The sequence below is a fragment of the Schistocerca nitens genome, chromosome 2 (assembly GCF_023898315.1).
Source record: "Schistocerca nitens isolate TAMUIC-IGC-003100 chromosome 2, iqSchNite1.1, whole genome shotgun sequence".
Lineage (NCBI taxonomy): Eukaryota > Metazoa > Arthropoda > Insecta > Orthoptera > Acrididae > Schistocerca > Schistocerca nitens.
Window position 1 is genome coordinate 488,551,932 of NC_064615.1, and position 25,260 is coordinate 488,577,191.

The 25,260-nt window shown below is 43.4% G+C and overlaps 1 long non-coding RNA gene across 1 annotated transcript in view; it reads left to right on the forward strand.

Annotated features, from left to right (window-relative positions):
• LOC126234459 (uncharacterized) overlaps positions 1–25,260 on the forward strand; it is a 281,688-nt gene that overhangs the window by 71,041 nt on the left and 185,387 nt on the right. The gene's annotated exons all lie outside the window — the stretch shown is intronic.

Below are 25,260 nucleotides of genomic sequence, written 5' to 3' on the forward strand. Positions count from 1 at the left end.
GATACATTAAATTGGCTCGAATTGGAGACTCATACAAACACTGTAAAGGTGAAGTTGTCCCTAAACTAGATCGTGAGGTTTAAGACGAAGTGGTATGTGGAGCCAATTCCTTGCCACTCAAATCTCAAGAGAGACACACCGCTAACCCAACAGTAATTGCTGCTACTCAAGACAGAACAAAGTTAGAAAAAGACGAACAGGCGCGCTCTGCTGAGCTCTGATTATCACCTAGGAAAATCCCTATCTGCCGGTGCTGCGGACATACGTTACCAAAACTGTCTTCTTGACTGCCAGAACACGATCTGGCGTACCGGAGCCGTTGGCTGGTTGCTTCTACGTCCTCGACCGAAAGGCGACCGCCGACTACCTAGAGCACCCATACAGGCCGAACACACAACATTCCCGCCCCCACGACAGTGGCCGTGGTTACGTTCCAATCAGCAACTCGAAAACCGGCGGAAATTCCACTCCATTGCCGGAGCACTACCATTCCACCAATGGAGATTCTTGGCGCCAATTTCTGTGCTGATTTTGCTACGTCACGGCGCTATGCCCTGAGCAAACCAATCACCGTTACTATTTTGCAGAAAGTGCGGGAATTTTCCCGCCACAACTGCCTGGGTACATAAGTCATTCCCACGCCTCGCTGGTAGCCCGCCAGAAAGTGTTTTCGCTAAGTTTCTCCAAAGTAATGGAACCTCTAGCCCAGCCGCTACTTCACACCCCAGCGGGCGTGTCTCTTGACAATGTCGGCGTCTGCAAAGCATTCACTCGACTGCATCACACACGTCGGCTTAACCCGCCTGTCACCGGACCACCCGGGTGACGAGAGACGCTGCGTGGGAAGTCCGCGTGTGAAGGAATAGCAACTTCCCACCGCATGCAACTAGAGAGGAGAATCGTAAGATAGAAATATGAGAGGGGGCTCATGCCACCTCTCATAGCCCCTACGCCATTTTAGATTGTAATTGGTGAGCGGTTGGCTCACTTAGGAGCAAGGTAGTGAGTCAATCGCCCAAGAACAATCTTGCAAGCTGGCTCCGCATGCCGCACTCTATAAAGAAAATCACTGCAACTGAAAAATGCAGTTCATAGAGGGAGGATTATTTATGATGTAGCCAACTTCACCTTCTTAATATGGAACACTAACACTCACATCACACATCCATACCCAGGGAGCCCCTTCCAAACACCGATTCACGCAGACATTCACGCTCTAAATATGGCCCGGGCATCTGAGCCAAATATGGAGCAGATTATTCTTTACAATCAGAGTTGGAGTGCTCCGCAATTAAATGCCCAAGATGTTACAACAATTTTAATCATTAAACTAACCTGAACTCACTCACACATGATACTATATAAGTTAACAATCTCTTTGTGAGCTTTCAGAATCTAGTTACAACCTCCGATTCATTCTGTCTCCCTGCAGCAAGAATAACCTTTACAAAATGTTCCCTGAACTGATGGTCCATTCACAATGACAGTGGTGGTATCTGCTTCAGTTTATGGGGACTTCAGGCACACTGTTTGCATACACACAACAATAAACACAAAATACAAAAAAAAAACATGGTGTGGAGAACAATACAGTAATCTGTAATAAGAATTACAATGTAAAACACAAACGCATACAAGGTATAACATACATTACAAAAACAACATAAGAGAAAGAAATTTAAGAAAAAAAACAAGGTTCATGGGGCATCAAATTGTGCGTGCACATTGCACAAAGTTCACGACTGTGCTGAGAATGAGGCACTAAATCACATTGTTAGAAATATCCGTGGCACTTCACTAATTCCACAGTACTGACATCACATAAGGCTAAACGTCGGGTGTTGTTGCTACGTTGTTGCAACGGCAATAGGGTAGGAAGACACAGTGATAGGCTCTCCTCACGTCGATTAATTGTCTCTGAGGTCTATTTGTTGGGATACATCACTAGTCTAGGTCTCTTCTCTCGCTGGACAGTACTTTACGTTTCCCAATATTGCAGTTCGACGAGGGATGATAGCACGTGGAGTGACTCCACAAGTGTGTGAGGTCATCCATACAGGATCGAACTAGGAGTGACGATTGCTAAAACTGCTCTCTAAAAGAGAGGAGAAGTTAGAAATGAGACCATACATTTGTTAGTGTGGCACGATACTGCTTTGTGTATGCAGATCAGCCAATGCTAGTGAGTTGTAAAAACCCAAACAGGTGAGTATGTAACGTCCCTTTCTGTCCTGAGGCACATGGGCGCAGGTTCTGACACGATATGTGATCTTCTTCGTGTACTCACGACAACGTGGTCTGCCGCAGGGAATCCCTCCAAACGGCTGCCGTGTCTGGAGAGCTAGCAGGCTGTCGCGTGTGGGTCGCGTGTCAGTGTCAATGGCCAGCCTCACTTTCGCTTGTGGCCCGGCGAGGACCCCGCGTAATCCCTCAGGTACACGGCCCGGTGACTGTCAGCTTGCAGGAACGGACGCTCGCCCTCTAGCAGGTAGCCGAAGACCTCTTGTTTTTGCGCTGGCTGGCCTCTGTATTGCCACGATACCCGTCATCTGCACAGTTCTGACAAAAAACTTAAGCCTAACTTTTTCCCATGACCTTCTATGTTATAATAAATTTACATAATGACACATTGATGGTCTGTCATTTCAGACACTCTTATTTTACTTTTATAGTTATTTATCTGTAGCTATCATTATAACATCTAATCTAGACATGGAAATAATTTATTTTGGTATATGTGTAGAGACCGATCTCAGTATTGTACATGGTGTGTGATAACTGATGCTATATAACGGATGAACAACTAAATGTGCGGGCCCGCACTAATATTACTATTAATTACATAGATCGACAGTAGACATGCTCAAGAATTAACTACCATTTGCCAACGATCTACATTCTATGTCTATTAATTCAATTATGTTGTTATGCAGGTCTAAGTTTTACTGTGCTATAAAGAACATGCAACTTCGCTCGCCGGTCGTCCCTCCATCTCGGCCCTGTGATTTGATGACCTGAAAAATAGCATCCCAACAGGCGCGCGCCACACTTGGGGTAGAAAACCCCCAAAATATTAATCTAGTTATTGTTAAATCCTACAGTTTAACTTATCCTAGTATCGTACTTTCCCTTTTATTTATTTATTTATTTTATTTTATTTTATTTTATTATTTATTTTTTTTATTTACCTTATACAATACTCTTACATAATTCCTGTTACGCTGAGATGTCTCGCTGCTCGCCGCTATTGACGACAGTGATGTGCGCGCCGTACGACATGGCCTCCGAGTTCTCACCACGCCTCACTGAAACTCCAGAGACTGGGTTAGCCATGGCTATACAAGACAATAAATTTATAGTTGCAACTTCTTTTTCTATGTTATGCAGTATTCGCGATCAAAGCACACCTTTCCAGAAGCAATGTAATATGACCAAGCCAGGGGTGGTTCCTGTTGAGCATTCAGTCGCCCAACACACGCCAGCTACACAGTATGTCACGAATATCCAAGTATAAGTCCCTGGTTATTCATCTGTGACAGTCACGAGCAGCACGCTAAATCCCCAACCAGCACATTGGCATGGTAGGCTTTATGCTCGCATTTCTCTCGTCTAGGGCACCATTGGAGTCAAACGCTCACAGGATCACCCAGACTTGCAAGACAACGATGGTGGCGCAGCTCTGCAAAAAAAACTATACTGCCCATATTCATCCTCGAAATCACGCAATATACCACAATCTTGCCGTGCACTGACGCGTCCCTGCAAGCATTGGTATGAACGTTTCACGAACTGGTGTAAGTAGGCTGTTTAGGTTTTTTTATTGATAACGCCACCTCAGTATGAAAATCACCGGCTGTGCCGTGTGCAGTCTGTGGCTGCTTTGCATTGTTGTAATACTCAACCATTGTAGTGTTAGGCAGCTGGCTGTGAACAGCGCGTAGCGCTGGGCAGTTGGAGGTGAGCCGCCAGCAGTGGTGGATGTGGGGAGAGAGATGGCGGAGTTTTGTAATTTGTCATGATATCAAGGTAAATACATTGTTGGTTCTCTATTAATATCTTTTATTTGCTAACTATCCCTATGAGTAGTTAGTGCCTTCCATAGTTCGAATCTTTTATTTAGCTGGCAGTAGTGGCGCTCGCTGTATTGCAGTAGCTTGAGCAGCGAAGATTTTTGTGAGGTAAGTGATTTGTGAAAGAGATAGTTTAATGTTAGTCAGGGCCATTCTCTTGTAGAGAATTTTGAAAGTCAGATTGCGTTGCGCTAACAAAACATTGTGTGTTGAAAGTCAGATTGCGTTGCGCTAAAAAATATTGTGTGTCAGGTTAAGGACAGTCGTGTAAAATTATTCAAAGGGGAAGTTTCACTGGTTGTGGCCGCTATTGAGCGTAACACGACTTCTCAGAACGCTTCTAAGAGCACGTTCTTGTATGCGCCCGTTTGTGCGACGTCTCGTCAATCATCTTTATCCCTTAACATGGACACCAGATAGGAAAGGACAAAAACATTGCTCATGGAAAGGTAGTCCCTCTTATCGCAACGACAGAGGAGATCCCGAACATAGACAAAAAGTTAACAGCAGTAAATTCTTATGCGAGAAAACGCAGCGTGTTAATACTTTAACAATCTTAATCTTATAATGCAACGATTATTGTTCCCCGAAGAAAGGTTCATATCTTTGCCTATTCTACTATGTACACCACTTAAACTACTATTATTCCACGAACTTCTTTGTGTGAGAGAAGTGGTGGAGTCCTATGGACTAGCGTCAATCTCTTCTTAGACTCCCCCTCCTCTGACGTGCATTAGGATTTGGAGGTCTAATTTCAATCTCCTGGTTCTCCTGTTGTCCTTGATTTCGCTCTCTCCAATTACGGTCGCTTTGCCGTTCGTCATTCCTCCTGTCCCAGATTGCTTGTCTAGATTGACCCTGTTCCCTGACGTTCTGGTTTCCGTGTCTCTGGTTTCCATAACCTTGAACAGCGTAACCTTGATTTCCGTAACCCTGGTTTCCTAACTGACCAGTGCGATTATGCGATCTGTTGTCGTCTTCCCTTGCTGGCCCGTGGTATTTGTTATTTTGCGCCTTCTTCCTGTCCTTTGCGTCTTGTTTATCGAAGACTACTTCGAGTTCGCGCAGTAGACTCTTGAATGCATCTATGTCAGATCCACACTTCCCGACAAGTGTCTGTTGATACCTAACTGGCAATTTCGAAAAGCAAAATTTAATGATTTCTCCGTTGCTATATGGACTATCTAAAAACTGATTCTTCTTGAGTAAATCATCAAAAAATTTGGTTGCGCTCCTATGCCCGGACACTTCCAGTTCAGGACAAAATATTATTTCCTCTTTAATCCTGTCTTGCGTTTCCTTTGACCAGTAGGTCCGCAGGAATGCACCAACAAATTCCTGATAAGTCCGACACGTCGCTGCCACGCCCCGCATCTTTTCCGCTGCTTGGCCTTCGATGTGTCCACACATGAATTCTAATTTTGCCTGGGTTGGCCACGATGCCGGTAATGAATTTGTAAACTGCATCACCCAGCTCTTCGGATGCATCGACCCTCCATTTTCTTTGAACTTCTGGAATTTTAGTATCGACAGGAAGTGATTGTGATCAAAATCCTGTCTGATCCTCGCACTGGTGTCACTCGTTTCCGATACTTGCATGTCTGCTGAGTGTCCTGTTCTATCTTGCTGATAACTGTGATGTGCTACGTCTGTGTCACAGTGGAAGTGGCATTCAGCATTCACTCTTCTAAGTGGGCTGCAATTATTGGAGCTATTACTCGCTGTTTCTGCGTGTGCATTGTTCGTTCCGCACGCTGTCACTGGGCTAGAGCACGGCGGGCTTTTCCTCGGAGACACAATCCTGTGTACTCCATCATTGGTATCCGAAAGCGCAGTGCTCGTGTGCCCGTTTCGCTCTAGTTTCGCTATCCGACTCTCTACTTCTTTCATTCGTTTCGTGATTTTCGTAACCGCAATATTACCTTGAGTCTTTAAGGCCGCCAGGGATTTTGAGTGGACTTGTGTCGCACGTCGCAAGCGCTCTGCGAGTTGAGAAGTTACTCTTGCGATTTTCATTGCCCCTGTTGCTGCAGTTTTGGCTAGGCCGGCTACTTTTTGTGCTACCATTGACATTTGTTTTGCTTCTCCACATTCTTTCTTTATTGTTAATAATTCCCCACGAATTTCCCCTATATGCGAAATTATTGCCTCCGTGTCCTTCTTACGCTGTTCATCAGCTTCTTCCTTCTCCTGCTTACGTTGTTTCTCCTCTTCTTCCTTCTCCTTCTTACGTTGTTTCTCCTCTTCTTCCTTCTCCCTCTTACGCTGTTCGTCAGCTTCTTCCTTCTCCTTCTTACGTTATTTCTCCTCTTCTTTCTTCTCCCTCTTACGCTGTTCGTCAGCTTCTTCTTTCATTGATCGTAGGAAGCTAAGTATTGGGTTTACGTCATCTTTTTGATCCTCTTCAAACGTGGGAGATGTAACTCTGGACACCTGGGCGCTAGAGCTCTGACGTGACCGAGCTGGCCCCTGTCTGCTCTCGTTCGTTTGATTATAAACTTCTGCTACCGTCTCGACCTGTGTGCCTGTCTCTGTTTCATCCTCTACCTCACTATCATAATCACGGCCGCAACGCTGCTCTGAGATCGCGTCCAAATCACCTTCCTCATCAATGACCCTGTCGTCCTGTGCTGCTAAAAATGTGCCCATCTCATCTCTGAACCTATCCTCGTCAGTAACCTGCCTCTTATCCATTATGCTATTCTCTTTTGTTTTAGTTTCGCTCGCTAATAGTCGTGCCTTACTTCTCGTGATCATTCATGAAAAAACAAATTTATCTAAAATATACAGTAAAAATTATCTACTCACTGTAGTTTTACACATAGACATAAAATTTCAACAACGCTGTTCCAACGCTGTAATTAACAACACAATTTGATGTGGTACAGAAACCGCACACAAATCCGACAAAGTGCGATGTGGTATGGACACCACATCAACGAAACACAAAAAAAAACAATGAACAAAAAAATATATACACTGAAAACAAAAACTGTAATCATGCGCCGCTACTTAAAACTAAGCGCGGAACTACAAGAAAAACAAGTTTGGTATTACTCATTAAAAAAAATAGAGAAAAACAATTGAATGTTCCTACTAAGAATCCTGTTGGCTTATCAGTGATTCACAGGAAAGATCCGAGAGTAAGGGTCGCCATATTATGCGAGGTGCCGGGGCTAGCAGTGTATTTATCACTAAATTCTACTAGAATCCACATATGTAAATCATGCTCTAAGCCCCCCCTATTCTAACTCCGACTTTTGCTGTTGCACAAGGATAAAAAAATACGCGAACTGACTCTAATCAACCCTGCCAGTGGAGTAGAAGAGAGTTTGGCACCTGCAATAATTTAATTTGATAAATAAGTTAAATAAACAAAGGTTTCATTAGCATAGTGAGGAGTGATAGGGTTGCTCTATCGATTAACAGAATGAAAGTTCTGTCCAAAATAACAATATGATTTATTAAGACTAAACACAAATTAATAAACAAAAACACATGAATTCTAATTTATGATACATTAAATTGGCTCGAATTGGAGACTCATACAAACACTGTAAAGGTGAAGTTGTCCCTAAACTAGATCGTGAGGTTTAAGACGAAGTGGTATGTGGAGCCAATTCCTTGCCACTCAAATCTCAAGAGAGACACACCGCTAACCCAACAGTAATTGCTGCTACTCAAGACAGAACAAAGTTAGAAAAAGACGAACAGGCGCGCTCTGCTGAGCTCTGATTATCACCTAGGAAAATCCCTATCTGCCGGTGCTGCGGACATACGTTACCAAAACTGTCTTCTTGACTGCCAGAACACGATCTGGCGTACCGGAGCCGTTGGCTGGTTGCTTCTACGTCCTCGACCGAAAGACGACCGCCGACTACCTAGAGCACCCGTACAGGCCGAACACACAACATTCCCGCCCCCACGACAGTGGCCGTGGTTACGTTCCAATCAGCAACTCGAAAACCGGCGGAAATTCCACTCCATTGCCGGAGCACTACCATTCCACCAATGGAGATTCTTGGCGCCAATTTCTGTGCTGATTTTGCTACGTCACGGCGCTATGCCCTGAGCAAACCAATCACCGTTACTATTTTGCAGAAAGTGCGGGAATTTTCCCGCCACAACTGCCTGGGTACATAAGTCATTCCCACGCCTCGCTGGTAGCCCGCCAGAAAGTGTTTTCGCTAAGTTTCTCCGAAGTAACGGAACCTCTAGCCCAGCCGCTACTTCACACCCCAGCGGGCGTGTCTCTTGACAATGTCGGCGTCTGCAAAGCATTCACTCGACTGCATCACACACGTCGGCTTAACCCGCCTGTCACCGGACCACCCGGGTGACGAGAGACGCTGCGTGGGAAGTCCGCGTGTGAAGGAATAGCAACTTCCCACCGCATGCAACTAGAGAGGAGAATCGTAAGATAGAAATATGAGAGGGGGCTCATGCCACCTCTCAATCAGGGTAAAAATCCTCGGAAATAACCCAGCCTGCGTAATTTCCGAAATAACGCTTCCCTGTTCCTCTCTATTGCGTCCAAGCTTTTCAGAGTTTCTGAATAATTATTCGGTTATCCTTCCGGCCTCGCTACAATACCGGCCGCCCGCCGCTGCACTGTTAAGCAGGAGCAGCACACCTGTGGGTCTGAGTTACGCCTGCCATTTCGTTTCCACTGACGTTCCAACCTCTGCTAGTAGAGGCATTTCTATAATCAAGACAATCCATCACCTTTCATGCAATAAGCGTTAACAACTATTTACAAGGTGTACGTGACAACGTCAGTCTTCTTTAAATATTCATGTATACGATGTACAACCTATCAAATGATACCTAATTCCGGTTGTAAATCATGGCAAAGTATGGAGATGGGTGCTTGTAAGTTGCGAAATTATAGCCACCTTACACTAATTTTCAGCACGCCAGCGTTTAAAGTCGACCACTGTGATCTCGAACTAATGGCGCTGCCTCATAAAGGGGTAATTTAGTTATGGATCCCACACGAGGTGTAATTATGGTGATTTTAAATGTGCGAGTACTGTTTATGTGTGTTCTTTGTATACATTCAATAATTTACGCTAACTTTGACTTAATAAATGAATGTAACGAAATCAAAATGTGGTCAGTATACAACGTATCGCAGAAGAATGATGAATGTTCATGAATATGACAAGAAACGATCATTTGAAGCAAAAAGTTTCTAGCAAGCATGAGCTCTAAAATGCATACCTTAAGATTTATGAACAATTTTTCGGTAGAAGAGATGTTTCAGAATAGCGAAGATGGGCCAATGTTCAACAGAATTTTTGCTTGGAATGATCGTTTCTGTCATGTCCATGGATACTGAGCGTTCCTCCTAGGATACCCTATATTTAAAAGATTAAAAGATGTCAGGTTTCAACATGGTCAAGTTGGCACAGTTCTTAAAACCAAAAAAAAATTTATAACTGTGTATATTATCGGAAAATTGTATCAGTCACAATTTTTGAAACATCCTTCGGAATTAGTAACGGTGATTTTTTCGTAAGACGTTGAGAAAAATGCATATCAATAAGGAAATTAGCTGTTAAAGAGAGCGACGGAGGAATTCGACGAAACCTTAGATTTCATTTTAAACCCAAGCGGCTAGAAACAAGTTTAGTCAGCCTACTTTAATCTCCCCTGGTTTAATGCGACTCGCAACTTCTATACAACGACGGACCGCATTTCTTGTGTATATATACCGTGTCTATAATACAGTGGTTCCACCTGCCATCTGCATTCTCGTGCCGTTGATCATTGCTAATTCTTCAGTGTTTAAGGGCAGTTTCTACCACGATTCACCCTGTCCGCCATCTTTTGATAACACATTTGATATCACACTAATGAATCTATATACAGCCAACGGCCTTGCCGCAGTGGTAACACCGGTTCTCTTCAGATCACCGAAGTTAAGCTCTGTCGGGGTGGGCTAGCACATGGATGGGTGACCATCCGGTCTGTCGAGCGCTATTGGCAAGCGGGGTGCACTCAGCCCTTGTGAGGCAAACTGAGGATCTACTTGATAGTGAAGTAGCTTTTGTGGTCTCGTAAACTGCCATACGACCGGGAGAGCGGTGTGCTGAGCACATGCCCCTTCATACCCGCATCCAGTGACGCCTGCGGTCTGAAGATGACACGGCGGTCGCTCTGTACCGTTGGTTCTTCATGACCTGTTAGGGCGGAGCTTTTAGATTCTTTATTACAGAAGTCTTCGGTCACCATAGCGTGGAACTTCTTTCAATGTGCAGTCCTTGGCTGGGATTGAGCCTGCACCCAGGATTTCCTGATGATACGCGTAGACGTTGCCACCTAGAGCACGGTGGTGGCGCTGTAAGGAATGAGTGATTTTCGACAGATCTCGTTGCAGTCGCTGATGCGACAGATTACTAAAAACAGCCTGATTGGTGACGTGACATACATTCTCTGATAGTCATGACAAAATGTTGATCAACTTTATGCAATGTAGAATCATCTTCAAATAATCAGTCATGGCAAAAAGCAAGGAGAAAGTGACAATGCCACTTCAGTTATTTGAGTGTAATTAATGAAGAAATAATTCCTGAAAACCAGACACTGACCGAAGAATACCCAGCACACTATCAAAAGAAGGCAGGACAACAGTATTTGCTGTACAACAGGGTCCTTGCGCGCTGGTTAAAACCTTTCCAAGAAAACTGTTACCATAACAAACAATTCTGTTGGAAGAACATGCGCAAATGGGCATTAGAGCAGAGGTTGAAAATACCGCTTCAGTTGTAAATTACTCACTGTTCTGCGCTCATGGGCAGCACACCGCGCCTGGTACACGCGGCGCTCGGGGACCATAGCACAGCTACGACACCTGAGGATGGGCTTATAAGTCAGAAACCGGTCATGTGAAAATAAAGTAATTTACAACTGGAGCGGTATTTTCAACATCTGCTGTTATCATAACGTAATATTTATCCCGTTCGCCCCAACTTCCACATCACAAGTTCTATTTTCTGCCGCTATTAAGCTACACGAATTCTTAAGTAGCGGAAAATATGGTGTACGTTTGCTCGGATATTTCTGTAAGAAGTTTCCAGGCGTACTTCCACCAACTACAACATATAGTTCCGGAGATGCATGAACTAGGGACCGTGTAATGTAAAAATAAGTTCAATAAACAGTTGTTGTGCCATCTGCGATTATGTAAAAGACTATACAGAAAGCATATTGTCATTCAAAAAAATTAACAAGGGTTTGATAATACTCAGCGTATCAATGTTTCAACCATCATTTACATCGTCACTTACCCGAATTTAAACGTTTGTCGAATTAAGAGGCTAGTCAAGTGATTTTGTCTAGATACAGATCTACACTCTTTTTCGACAAACAGTTTGCTTTTTAAAAATCCAAACAGATTTGGCTACCCTTGACATTTGTCAACTGTTACTCTAAAGAGCATTTTCCATTTCTGTAGAAAACCGTACATGGTTGCTTACATACTAACACGTTGTTGTTGCCTATAATCTGAAGAGCGACATTTCTCCACACTAATCTCCTGTGCAAGCCTCATCCCTGCACAGCTTCTGCACCCTACATCCATTTGAACTTGGTTACTATATTCAAGCCTTTCTATCCCTCTACATCTTTCAATCCCCACACTTCCTTCCCTAAGCAAACTGTCGATTCCTAGGGGTCCCAGAACGTGCTCTATCAACCTGTTCCTTCCTTTAGTCAACTTCTGCCACAACTTTCTTTGCTCCCCATTTAATTTCGATACCTTCTCAGTAGTTGTACGAACTGCCCATGCAATTTTCAATGTTCTTCTCTAGTATCACATTTGAAAAGCTATTTTCTCTTTAAACTGCTTATCCTCCGCGTTTCACTTACGCAAAAGGCTACTCTCTGCACAAGTACCATCAGAAAAGATTTCTTAACGCTTTACATTTATATTCGATCTAACAAATTTCTCTTTCTCTTAAACAGCTGCCGGCCGAAGTGGCTGTGCGGTTAAAGGCGCTGCAGTCTGGAACCGCAAGACCGCTACGGTCGCAGGTTCGAATCCTGCCTCGGGCATGGATGTTTGTGATGTCCTTAGGTTGGTTAGGTTTAACTAGTTCTAAGTTCTAGGGGACTAATGACCTCAGCAGTTGAGTACCATAGTGCTCAGAGCCATTTGAACCATTTTTTTTCTTAAACAGCTTTTTTCCCTAGTTATCTTACGATTTGGTCTCCATCAGTACGTTTGCTAAAAGACTAAATGTTCTGAGCTCCAAAACCATTAGACGTCTTAGCCCTTGCCTACAGAGTACGTAGTAAATAAATCGAATGTACAGATACTATCCTCGCTTCCGCCGACGTGGATCGTATCTCATTTACGTGATGCCTGGTCTTTGAGAGGGGTCTCTTTGACAGCCAGTATGTCGTTGACCTAGGTTGCCCAGTTGTAGCCGTACTCGTAAGTTGATGCTGATGCTATAACTCTGAGTAAAGGAGCAGGAGATGTTTTCGCGGAGAACAAAGAGTATTGTGTGCCGTATTGACCTGTGTCCGGCGTGCCCGCCTTTGTTTGGTGGGCCGCTGTTACGGCCGGCCGCCCACTGTGACGCTCGTTTGCGGCTTCTCGGCTTTAATGTCCGACGCTCCACTGAGTGCCCCTTCTGCTCGGCGCACTTCTTCAGTGAATCGGCTTCGGCTAGTTCACTGAAAAGAGAGTGGCTGGACACTATTCGATCAAACACGAAATTAAAAGTGCAGCTGATATCCATTTCTGTTTTCTATAAAGATGAGTAACGTAATTAGTAGCTGCGTATGATCTACAGGTTCCCATTCAGGAAACAACTATGTTTGTCAATTATTGTCATTCTCTTAAATTAATTTCTTTTTATAATGGTTCGTCAGATAGACACCAAAATTACCCAAAAACACCAGAATTACCCAAAAACTGCAATGCAAGAAAATCAATAAATTATATTGGCGAAGGATATCGTCGCATCCGATTCTGCATCGAATAAATCTAATGGAAATATTAAAGCACTATCTGTTGGAATGTCGGAATACTACTCATTATCTCTGGATTCTGCATATCGCATTAGTAGTATCGAATATTCATTCTCTACTTTCCAGCTAACGTACTGGAGGATTACTAAGGAACTACGCTACCGAGCCCGCACAGCAATTCAGTCGTTCTCGCAACATTGTTCAAGTAAACCAGGCATGGGAAAACTTCGCTGACCCGTCGGCCTGATAATGTCACTAACCTCCCAAAACGAAATGGAAAATCTGCTTCTGGCATTAAATCATCAACTACGAAAAAACAATGTTAAACTACAGTATAGCTACTGCTGCTACCTGAGACTCTTAAGTTCCCACACAGATCAATCATTTGACACTATTCAACACCACAAAGTGAGATCGAATTATCGCCGATCGGCGTTAACATCCTCCAAACAAGCCGACAACAATCTCACGGAATTCCCCTAAATGACTGCAGCGTTGAGTCAAACGCTCCAGAGTGCAACCAAGATTCGGAGTGATCGTAGTTCGGCCACCAACAAACGACGACTAACTGAATTTCTCATGAGACAAACCAAGAACTATTTACTCTGAGCAAACAAAGCACAATAATTCTCTCTCTTAACAATAGTTGGGTTTCCTTTGCGGCTGTCGTTGGAGTCCTGCGGTGGCCAGATCCGCCATAGATGTTACATCCGTGCTTAGCACACTCGCTGCTCAGATATTTTCACACGAGAATCTCTACAACATTTTAAAAAATACGTATAAGTACTCTTTCCAGACAACTCATTACACCCTCATTTCTTTTCATAACCACAAATTTTGATAAGGCGACACATCCTAGTAATGCCGCTATAAAACACATTTTGGCGCATTACACTTCCTGCTGTCTTCGATCCGCTGCAATTTGTTGTTCGTAATTGTAATACCACAGTATTTAGTAGAATTCAAAGGTTATAGTCATCCAATAGCTGTGACTGTCTGAAACTGTCCTCAATATGCATCAGCCTAATATTTTGAATCGTGTGTGTGTTTTTTAGTTGCAGTTAATATTTGTGACTCGTCAGCAAGTGATAGTTTCGAACGGTATTTTTGTTCAAGGCTTATAAAGAATAGACAGAGTTATACATTAGAAATTGTTGTATTAATTGTCGTCGAAATAAATGTAGATTACGCAGATTTCGGTCCTGGCTAACTGATCTTTGTCATCATGTTGGCCAGGGCAGTGAATAACATTTGACAAGATTCTTGATCTTCATTATTTCGATATCCACTTGTGTATTTGAATTCACACTGGTGCAATGTCTTAAAGCCTGCGCCACCTCGCCCGCTAATTCAAAGATGTTTTCCACTTTCCGGATCGTAAGTTCTGGAGATAAACGCAGACCGCGTGTGCAACGAAATTTTCTCGAATTCAGTGGAATCACGGTAAACAGCAGCAAAATATGGCGTGAAAGGAGAAACAGCTGTGGCGTTTTGAGGCAGAAGGCGAAACCGGAGCCGTCAAACCCCAGCTGGCCTTGTGGCGGCCTTTCAGTGGGCTGACTGGTTTCAACCTGGTCGGCTCCCTCGTTCACTTCATATCGGCATTTCGCACCACGCAGACTCTCCCAGCTGAGTGATTTTATTTGTTTAGTCTATACTGTACCGAAGTTGCGATACGTTCACACATACATGCATAATGTTTTCTGTTTTCATTCAGCAGCGCTGCTCCGGAAAGATGATTCACCTTTGCTCTTTATCTTCTCATCTCTTCCATTTTTTCGGTACGGTTTCTTCGTGGCGCTTAGGGACGAGTAGTACGTACTTCGAATTCCATGAGACTTGATTTAAAAATTGCGAGGTCAGTACGTTAAGTGCTATATGACCCTTCTTGCTGAATACCGTATTAAGTTGCTCATCTATGTATTGATCCCATATACTTGGCACGAATTAAAAGGTGCAGGTGGTCGTCACACTAGCACTAGTCGAGGAATTTCTCTCTTTAGCAGAAAAACTGTAGGCCCCTGCAATATTACCAATGAATCTGGTTTGTGATAATCGGTGGTACTGTGACTCATTTGGTCAATCAGTTTTGTCGCTCGGAAAGATCATGATGAGTTCTTTAAATGTCATTAGTGCCTGCTGATGACTTGGTGAAAATTATTTCAGTATTAAACAGGTCACTTCTGTTCAGTTGCGTGCGTATTGTTTCAGGTAATAGATCCAAAATGAGATTCAATAGACGAAAAAAGCGCTTACCTTACTTCCATTGGGCAGTTAGCCCAGCGTCACAACAGCTCTCTGGAGAGCCCGCCAGCAGTTTGAGATGTACTCACGTTACTGATCAATTCATTCATATAGCAAAGACCTTCCACGAAGATCCGTCCAGAAGAGGTGCTTAAAACAAATGAGTTTATACAAGGTTTCCCAGGACGAATGGTCAATATTCAGGAATTTGACAGGAATAACCATATGAAGCAAAAAATGCATATCTCAAAAGCTACGAACACCCGCACAGAAGAAGACCGAAGATAAATAATTGTTCACAGCTCCTAATATAAGCATTTTAGAACTCACGTTTACCACACACTTTTTCTTGTTTTGGTCCATACTTCCATCCCTGAAACTATGGGAACCAAAGAGCTTGCAGAAAGAGATTTATTTCACAGTATCGTAGATGAAGCACTGATAGTTGCATTTTAGAGTCCAAGTTCACTAAAATTTCTTCTGCGTCTAACGATCGTTCTTGTCGTATCACTGGATTTGACCATCCTTCCTGGGACACCCTCTATTCAGGAGGAATGGGATACAAATTCCTCTCCATACAGGCACACGAAAGCTTTCTTTCCCTAAATGTAGGAGAGTAGTGTAGTTCCTGTAACGGGTCACGCCGTATTCTCCCTGTCATTCTCAGACAATGCCGCTACTTCCCCTTTAACGCCGTGATTTCGGCGAGGCACTGTAATCTAAAACTTCTTGTACAATAGAACACGAGTCTTTATTCTTTGTAGATTGACGACGGTTTTTTCTGAAGTTCCTATGCCTTCTGGTGTGCGGAATACACTCAGGCGTATTTCCTCGCCATCGAATGTGGACAAGCGGCGCTAAAACGACGCCCATCACGTACCTGGAAGAAGCCGTGATCAGTTCTTGGTGTGATCGCAGTGACTTGCGTTTACCTTTGTTTCCTTGTAACATAACAGCCACGCGTTGAAACTATTCCTTCAGAGAAACAAACACTGTTATTTTAACAATACTTGCAAGGTAAGTATTGCTTCTGAATCCGAATTGAAGGGCATTAAAAAAAATCTTACTCTTAGTTTTCCTATGTGAAAGACTATTTGATAGTGGTGGTGGAATGACACCTACACATGTTAACTGATTTCTGCAACACATTACTTGAAACATAATGCCAATTCTTGAAAAAGGTAGCTATCTCTTTGGCAGCCAGGATTCTGAAAACATAGTATGCTGATTAAATACTGAGAATCCTTCCCGTCTGTCGCGTCATCAGTTGACAATCTCAGGAAATCTACTCCGAAAACATCTTACGGAACCGTTTGCTGTTATGTTGTAAATAAAATACAATCACTTATTTAATAAAAACAGGCATTTACATCGGAAGTCATCTGAACATGAGGATGAAGACGAAAAATTTCATATTACTGACACAGGAGCAGAGGCAAAAATTCACTTACTTTTGTGTATCACCTGCTAGTTTATACTAAAGGTTACATGACAGATCTTTCTGTACATGCTGACAATAAAACTGATTAGAATATGTGATGATAACCTGTTATATAATTGGAATGTTATAGCAAGTTAACCAAAAATCTTACATTTCTCCACTGACATATATTTGTAAAAACAGAGAATGTAAGTAAATGATTTTCCTGGTTTCTACGATATACAGTTTCCTGAAGACAAGAAGAGAACAATCTTATTCGCAGATGATTTAGAATTTGAAACTAAAGAGCAAAAAATTAAATAACGGATTGTACATATAACTACTGTTTGCTTTCGCCTGATTATCGCCCCAGTACATTTTTCCCTCCACATTTTAACTTCATTTCCACATCAGTATTTCATACTTCCTTGCTATAGAATGGTTTCTTCGTCTGATTAATCTAATTGTAAAATTACCTTCTTTTAAAGTTTATTCGTTTCTGCTACTTCACCGTCGTGTCCAAACGGAACATTCAACACAACCCACTCTCCTCCCTATTAATCTTTCTCTATTTGGCTTCATCCTTAAGTCAAAAAATCTATGTCAAATGTATTATCCGTTCCGTTCCAAACTTCATATAGCTCTTGCTTTCATTTCTGTTAGAAGTGCTTAACATTTATATTTGTCTGACTTTCACTTCCATTCTTCTTCTTCTTCTTATCGTTACCTCCATTGCGTCTTCAATCATTAAACTACAGTGGCGATGATTACATGCAACTTTGTCTCAAACCCTTTTAAACAAACTATTCTAGACTTGTTCCTAGTTGTGTTTTTTCCTACCTATATTTTAAGTGCACTGTAGGTCCGTCGCCTCTGTTCTTTATTCTTTTCAGGATTTCGAAATATAATTCCATACGTCGTACATTTACTCTTCATGCACGACTGTTGAGATGTTTCCTTTCATTGCAGTCTGCTGGTACGCCTATCCTTTCTCAAACTAAACTGACCTTCGTCCAGAGCCTCTTAAACTATCGAATCAGCAAATTTTTTTTTCAGGTCAACCGACCACCATTTCTCATAAATATCAACTCGATTATTCTTCGGCAGCGTGAAGATAGTGTACCTAGAAATCAAATGGTACGTATCAGCCCTCATCCTTAGCTTTTACGATATTTCGTGGCCCTCTTCTCAAAAATTTTACGAATTCTTAGAAATTCTAAAGCGCTAATCACCTCGCCTTGCTTTCTGCATTCTTGTGGTATTCGTCAACAGTATCGGTTGGCGTTCAATTAAGTTTCTTCATTACCTTCAAATCTGCAGACACCCGCGTCTGCCCTACACCTCTTGTGAACTTGAGTCCCAGCAGCCTACAGTCTGCCACATACTTGAGAAACGTGGCTGGCTGCCGCTCCCCTGTCATCAGGTGCCACCTTCCATCCACCTCTGTGCACTCCGCATTGTTTACCATCGGATTTTCAATAGCGAAACCCTTCCACACTGTGAACTCAACCCCGAGATCGCTAAACCTCCTTCCAACCTTAGCGTAACCTATCCATTCCAACACAAATAAAGGCTCTAACATACGATTTCCTTACCAAGCTAGCGTCTCACCCCTATACTAATACCTACACCAGCAACTATTCCACAAGAACATCGTTCATCCGTTACCATCTAATATCTTTCCCAGTAACTCCTACATCTAGTCCCCAATCGCAGTTATCAGCAGCTATCATCATTTTCTTATGATTTAGTACATACATCACCTCATTATCCTTGTCATAGAGGTCATCTGTATTTTAAACTCATAAATTGTGACTCTGAACTATTTTTAAATCAATGCAGACGGGGTATATGAAATACTTTGAGTAAAAAGATATGTCTGCTGTTAAATACACTACTGGCCATTAAAATTGCTACATCAAGAAGAAATGCAGATGATAAACGGGTATTCATTGGACAGATATATTATACTGGAACTGACATGTGATTACATTTTCACGCAATTTGGGTGAATAATTCCTGAGAAATCAGTACCCAGAACACCCACCCCTGGCCGTAATAACGGCCTTGATACGCCTGGGCATTGAGTCAAACAGAGCTTGACTGGCGTGTACAGGTACAGCTGCCCATGCAGCTTCAACACGATACCACAGTCCATCAAGAGAAGCGACTGGCGTATTGTGACGAGCCAGTTGCTCGGCCACCATTCAACAGACATTTTCAGTTGGTGAGAGATCTGGAGAATGTGCTGGCCAGAGCAGCAGTCGAACATTTTCTGTGTCCAGAAAGACCCGTACAGGACCTGCAACATGCGGTCGTGCATTATACTGATGAAATGTAGGGTTTCGCACGGATCGAATGAAGGGTAGAGCCACGGGTCGTAACACATCTGAAACGTAACGTCCACTGTTCAAAGTGCCGTCAATGCGAACAAGAGATGACCGAGACATGTAACCAATGGTACCCCATACCATCACGCCGGGTGATACGCCAGTATGGCGGTGACGAATACACGCTTCCAATGTGCGTTCACCGCGATGTCGCCAAACACGGATGCGACCATCATGATGCTGTAAACAGAACCTGGATTCATCCGAAAAAATGACGTTTTGCCATTCGTGCAACCAGGTTCGTCGTTGAGTACACCATCGCAGGCGCTCCTGTCTGTCATGCAGCGTCAAGGGTAACCGCAGCCATGGTCTCCGAGCTGATAGTCAATGCTGCTGCAAACGTCGTCGTACTGTTCGTGCAGATGGTTGTTGTCTTGCAAACGTCCCCATCTGTTGACTCAGCGATCGAGACGTGGCTGCACGATCCGTTACAGCCATGCGGATAAGATGCCTGTCATCTCGACTGGTAGTGATACGAGGCCGTTGGGATCAAGCACGGCGTTCCGTATTACCCTCCTGAACCCACCGATTCCATACTCTGCTAACAGTCGTTGCATCAAGACCAACGCGAGCAGCAATATCGCGATACGATAAACCGCAGTCGCGATAGGCTACAATCTGACCTTTATCAAAGTCGGAAACATGATGGTACGCATTTCTCCTCCTTACACGAGGCATCACAACAACGTTTCACCAGGCAACGCCGGTCAACTGCTGTTTGTGTATGAGAAATCGGTTGGAAACTTTCTTCATGTCAGCACGCTGTAGGTGTCGCCACCGGCGCCAACCTTGTGTGAGTACTCTGAAATGCTAATTATTTGTATATCACAGCATCTTCTTCCTGACGGTTAAATTTCGCGTTTGTAGCACGTCATCTTCGTCGTGTAGCAATTTTAATGGCCAGTAGTGTACGTTTTGACCCTCGTATACTGTCTTCCTATGTGAATTCAGAAACGCTGCTTCAGGCGACATTTGTCATTGCACAGCGCTCTGAATCTTGCAGGATGGCGTGGTCCCCACGGTTCTCGCGTTGTCTCTAGATTTATGCACAGCGGTACAGTTGGCAGCATGCAGCTGGGTGATACAGAGCCGGCTTCCCGTCAAAAAGACGCCAACGTGTCGCGCTAGGCGAGCCTCCGCACACCGTGGTACGAGCCGTGTTCCTCCTCTGAAGCACGCAACACACTCTCCTACACCGCTCATCTTCCCCTCGAACTTGCGCAGAAGTTAACACTGCGTCTATCACAGGTAACTGTGCTTTTATTCATGACCGTCATCTTAACCGCCTGTGACTTTTTGTTTTATTTACTTCTTAGGAGATGGAGAGGAATCGAGAGTTATGGTCTACACGACTAACGAGGATAAAACTGAAATTTATGTCCCTTCGCCTTCCGTCTCTTGTAACAGATGTAAGACCAACTCCACTCCGTAAGTATTTTATACCGTAGTTCGTTACTATAGGCCTACTTCCCGTTTACGTACATATAAATTTCCCGTAAACTGGAATTGTCACGGACGGTTTATCGGAAAAAAACAGACTCCGGTACTTCGTCTGGCAGTCTATAATTTCACGAGATAATATTTAGAGGCCAAAATTCTAAGGAAGTAAAAGGTAATGATATTAAAGAGAATAAGACAAAATGAGACGTTGTTCCTGACTAGGAAAAATCTGTGATTATTTATACGACTAGCCCTCATAACACCTCCCTTTGAATTCCTGCAAAACAGGAATCGTTCGAAAATCCTTTGCAAGACATCAACATATTCGGAACTCTCTCCACTGTTAGAATAGACAGTTGATCAAAGCTTTGTATTCTACAACGTAGGGTAGACACCACCAAATTCTTACAAATCGAAGCATATATTGCCATGTTTTAGCCTTCCTGCAAAACTTGTTCCTTTTGGCGTAAAGTTATTGCGCTACACTTAAATTACAAAAACCGAAAAACAAATCAGTTTATGAACGAGGAATACCATACCTCAAGCTAGTAATAACATGTTAAAAATAAACTACTTCCATGGAATGAAACATGGCTGAAAATATTTGCCTATAAACGTAGCTTTGAGACTAGAAAAGACTTTGAGCTTAATCTCTGTTCCAACAAAGTTAGCCTTCATTTTTTTTCGGTATAAGAGCATCTAGTGGAACAAGGAAATGGTAACGCAAGGTTGAGGTCCAAGTGAACATTGTTTTTGTACATATTTTATCTCATAAAAACTTCGTGCATAAAAAAGGCCAATGATAAGGAAACTAACGGCAATAACAAATTTGACCTACCGTAAGTGGACCATGGGATTTCATAGTTGGGTGCTGAAGTCAGATGACATCACTTCGCCAAAAATGGCCGGCCGAAGTGGCCGTGCGGTTAAAGGCGCTGCAGTCTGGAACCGCAAGACCGCTACGGTCGCAGGTTCGAATCCTGCCTCGGGCATGGATGTTTGTGATGTCCTTAGGTTAGTTAGGTTTAACTAGTTCTAAGTTCTAGGGGACTAATAACCTCAGCAGTTGAGTCCCATAGTGCTCAGAGCCATTTGAACCATTTTTTCGCCAAAAATCATTCACACTTTAATTTTAGGTGCAGTTCCTGTACGTTACCACAACAGGTTAAGTGTAATACATGTATGTGATACAAATTTTGACAAGCGCCGCAATAGACTATTGAAATGAATTCAAGGGTATCAAGTGAAAATTTATGCCAGACCAGGCCTCGAACCCGGATTTCCCGCTTTATCGAGCGATCACCTTAGCGGCTTCGGCAATCTGAGCACGGCTTGTAAGAGTTTGCGGGGAGAGAGAGGGATCGAGGGGGAGGGGGGAGGAGAGAGAGAGAGAGAGAGAGAGAGAGAGAGAGAGACTTGAGGAATGACTGCTAGTCAGAGACATGCACGGTATATGTAGTGTCATTAAGCGTGCTGTCCCTGTGTAGAATGGATAAGTTGAGCGATCTGAGTTTGACTGGAGGCAAACTGGGATGGCACTAAACATCAAACTTTAATGCTGGCCGCCACACACCGTTGGGTGGCTTGCGGAGTAAAAATGTAGATGTAGATGTAGATGTAGATGTGTCTGAACACACAGTGCACTGGACACTCATCGCAACAATGAACCTCCGTAGCCGACGACCCGTGCATATGCCAATGTCAACACCATGACATCAACTACGACTGAAATGGGCACAGGACCATCTGCATTAGGCGTTACCGCAGTGGCAGAGCGTTGCATGGTCTGATGAATCACGATGCCTTCCTCATCCTACCGATGGTAGAGTGCGAATCCGTCTTCTTCCAGTGGAACAGCTCCTTGACACCTGTACTACGGAACGGAGGCGAGCTGGCGGCGGCTCCATTATGGTCTGGGTAACGTTCACGTGGGCATCAATGTGTTCAGCGGAGCTCGTGCAAGGCACCATGATGGCTAAAGAGCAGAGTATACTGGTTGCAGACCACGTGCACCCTGTAACGTAGCAAGTTATTACGAAATATCATTCGATGCAGTAAGGCACGCAGCTGTGTAGCACGGTGGCTTCAGAATGGCTATGTTTCTTCTTAGCTCTGACTCACAGCGCAGCTAACACTACCAGCCGTGAAAACGGCCTCAAGTAAGATTCAGTCGGTACGCAAATTCATACGCTCTACGAATCTAAACAAACCATAGTAATTATCCTATATTGTTCAAACTTGGTACACCATCTTTTGTTTTGAAGGAAAGGAGGTTGTCAAACTTTCAGATTTTTATCTATAATGGTTCCGGAGATGATGAAAATTACTTAAATGTCCTAATGTCGTGTGATGAGGGCCTCCCGTCGGGTAGACCGCTCGCCTGGTGTAAGTTTGTTGATTTGACACCACTTCGGCGACTTGCGCGTCAATGGGGATGAAATGATGATGATTAGGACAACACAACACCCAGTCCCTGAGCGGAGAAAATCTCCGACCCAGCCGGGAATCGAACCCGGGCCCTTAGGATTGACAACTTAAATGTCCTATAACCGACACTCATATTTTAAAACTCAGTTAGGAACAAGAAAATACTGTCTTTTATTAGCATCTGAAGTCATAACAAAGTTCTCAGTGTATAAAATCACTTAATTGGAATTTTATTCTCAAAACTTTTATTTACTCTACGTTATGCAGTATAAAAATCATTCCAAGTTATTTGCTTATTATTTTTGTGTGAATACATAGGGATGAATGAGAGAGTGTTTGCGGGATATACTTTAAAACGTAATGTCATTTTATATAAAACCTAATAAAATTGGACCGTGGGAAAATTGTGTTGTAACCACGATGCTGAGGACAGGCCAGTGTGTGCTTGCTTTTGTAAGAGAGCAACCAGAATAAAAGTCGGAAGCGGGAAAAGTTTCTATATTAATTTAAAGAATGTTTTGCATATCGTTCTATTTTATTAACTAATATATTAGAAATTGAAATTGTAATGACGTAAATGACTATAATTATCGTTGGCTAAGGTAAGTTTTGCCGTAAGAATGATCTGCAAGGATCATTGTGATTGGTCATTGAGATCAACAGCCAATGAGAATTAAGCGGTTCCCGCGCGCAGATAGATAGGCAGAGAGGAGAGGGGCATCGAGGGAGTCGCTCGCTATCCTGCTTCCGAGTAACACCATGTTAGATATCTCTGCGAAAATACTATGTAAAATCAAGAATTAGGGAGTTCGTTGTGTTTAAAACGTGTCGGGACTAAAACGGCTGTAATTACGAACATTTTGAGGGAAGTGGGATGTTTTGAAACTAATTAGTCGAAGTGTTATAAGCGTGTGATCTCTTGGTCGTAGAGACCATTTCTCGTGGAATATTCCGTGTTTTTTATGGAATGCTTTGACGAGCACTTCTGACATAGAAGACCACTGAAACGACCGAATGTTCAACTCGCTAATAGTGGTGGGTCAGTGACTGTTGGATCGCAAAATTAATCGGGTCAGACGTGCAGAAATTCTGGCTGCTTTTTAGAGTGAAATTTGTTGTATAGACGGTGAACTTCGAATGATAGAGCATTTGCCTTATTAAATAGGGTATTGATAGCCATTTCATGTGCTTTCTTATGAATAAAAAGACGCTAATAGAATTTTCAAATACTTACTGCAATTTAACTGCAATCTCCTACTGCCCGAAATTTGTGAAAATGAACTTACAGGAACTGATTTGCAACTTGAGTTCCACGGTCTCTGTGTGATAGGTAGTGGTTTCATTAACGTTCCTTTAGACTGCCTAGCGTGTATCTACTGCTGCAGAGAGAAGGGACGTTGGAAGGAAGGAATATAGAGGTAGGTGAAACGGAAGAACGACAGACCGACCCCACACCGCCGCAACCTCTTCATGACGGTTATATTTCCCGACGGCAGTGGCATATTTAACAAGATGAAACACCATGTCACAAAGTCAGGAATGTGTGATGGAATGGTTCGAGGAACATAGTGGCGAGTTCCAGTTGGTGTGCTGGCCCCCAACTCATCAGATCTCAACATGATGGATCACATCTTGGATGTGACTGAACGTGGGGTCGGAGCTCGTCACCCCCTCCCTCCCCCCCTTCCCGGAAATTACGGGAACTACGTGACTCGTGCGTGCAGATGTGTTGCTAACTTCCTCCAGTGACTACCAAGGCCTCATTGCTTCTATGCCACGATGCGTCGCCGCTGTTATCCGTGCAAAACGTGGACCAACTGGCTATTGGGCAGGTGGCCATAATGTTCTGGCTGATCATTATGTAAGGCCTGTTGAAAAGTAGTGCCTCTGAATTTACATGAAAACTCTTCGTGTTTTTTAAATAAAACGAACGTTAATATTCTACATATTTCCAGAATGAGATTTTCACTCTGCAGCGGAGTGTGCGCTGATATGAAACTTCCTGGCAGATTAAAACTGTGTGCCCGACCGAGGCTCGAACTCGGGACCTTTGCCTTTCGCGGGCAAGTGCTCTACCATCTGAGCTACCGAAGCACGACTCACGCCCGGTCTCACAGCTTTACTTCTGCCAGTATCTCGTCTCCTACCTTCCAAACTTTACAGAAGTTCTCCTGCGACCCTTGCAGAACTAGCACTCCTGAAAGAAAGGAATTTGCGGAGACATGGCTTAGCCACAGCCTGGACGATGTTTCCTGAATGAGATTTTCACTCTGCAGCGGAGTGTGGG